Raw genomic sequence first — 1,745 nt, forward strand, 5'->3', positions numbered from 1 at the left:
TCAGTTTATGAAAATCTAACTGGAAGTATTATTCATGTCGATTTCATTCATGCAATTGCTATCAGGACACAAAGAAACTTCCACTAGCTTTGGAAAAAATAAATGACACATATTTTCTTAAAAAATTAAAAGCACTGTCTTGAAACCATATATTTAAAATTCTAAATATATATGACTTTCAACTATATTTACATGAAACAATAATTCATATGTCAGGTAAAACCTCCCTGCCCTTTGATACCTAGAAGACTGCCTTCAGCCTCCAATCCCAATCCATATAGTAGTTCAAAATAAACACTTCCCAATTTCTCATGTAGAATAACTCACCCTGTTGCGGAGGCTCTATCCTCAAAGTCCCACACCTTTAATCCCAAGTGACTTACCAAGTTTTGCTCCCCGCACCTAACACAGTTCCTTCCCTAAAAGTAATTATGGTACCAACTGGTTATAATAATTATTTTTTAAAATCTTGACAAAAATAATTAAATTCATAATACAGAAGTTAAATAAGAAATTGCACGTTAAGAACAAATTTAAATAGAAGACTATTATACATTTAATTATTTCTTTGATTCAATTATATTAACATTGTTTCAGAGACATATAAACTTATTATTCATACCTCTGTTAGGAAGCTGCTCTGTACTTTTATTAAAAACTTGACAGCAGCCCATGCATTCAAGTGAACTCTGAATTGAATAGCTAGACTTTCTCTTATCCTAATCATGGATCATTTATCTCAATTAAATTGATTCATTTTTTTCTTCATTTTTAAGCATTAGTCAATCTCTGACCTAAATCTATGTACATGCACCTTTTTGTCAAAGAAACTTTGTCTTGTTTCCACCTCTAATATTACATATTTTATAGGTTCGTATTCTCTAATTGTATTCTATTCAATAAATACAACATATATTTACAATTCAAGACTTTATCACGACCCTAATTATAAGCTTTATATTAAATAGATCTCCTTAATCAATTATACATTCATCCTTTCATAAATATAGCAATAACTCTGGGTTTCATTTCTATGATCAGTGAAATGTCACCGGTAAAAGAAAAATGCAGACATAAAAATATTCTTTGAAAGGTATTTTTTATATGCAAAATTTAAATATTTGCAAGGATCTTTGACAAATGGACACAGCGGGTATTTAGAGAAAAAAAATCACAAGGCTACTAAAGTTACAATTAGCCTATTCATGGTAGAACAGTTTCTTCATTTTTTAATCATATCTTCAAGGGTCATCACAAATTTATAGATGTCAGTTTTGCAAAATTCAGGGAATGAATTATTTCAATGAGAGAGTTAGCAACTCATAAGAAAGAGCTCAAGCCTTCCTTAATTTGAGGGAATAGTACTAGATAAGGTGATAGACAGATAGATAGATGAATTGATAGATATATGGATAGATGCATATAGATGATTTATCTCAGGAAGCAAAGTGCTTTTTATTTCCTAACTGTGGTATACAATATGCTTAGTCATAACAGCACAACAAGGATCACTTTTCTCACATAGAACTCTAAATTCAAGCATTTTATGGTCAGAACAGTAACAAAGCAGTCCATGAATGTGGAGAACTTACCAAAAATGAAAACTAGATAACACTCATCAGGATTCAAAAGGAAAAATAGAGGAAAAAAAGTAAACGTGCTTTATCCACCTTACCATTCTAAATCCTGGCTAATTTTATAGCCTAAAAATACATGCTTCATTTTAAACTACATACATGACCACC

This window comes from Gorilla gorilla, chromosome 7 (assembly GCF_029281585.2).
Source record: "Gorilla gorilla gorilla isolate KB3781 chromosome 7, NHGRI_mGorGor1-v2.1_pri, whole genome shotgun sequence".
NCBI lineage: Eukaryota > Metazoa > Chordata > Mammalia > Primates > Hominidae > Gorilla > Gorilla gorilla.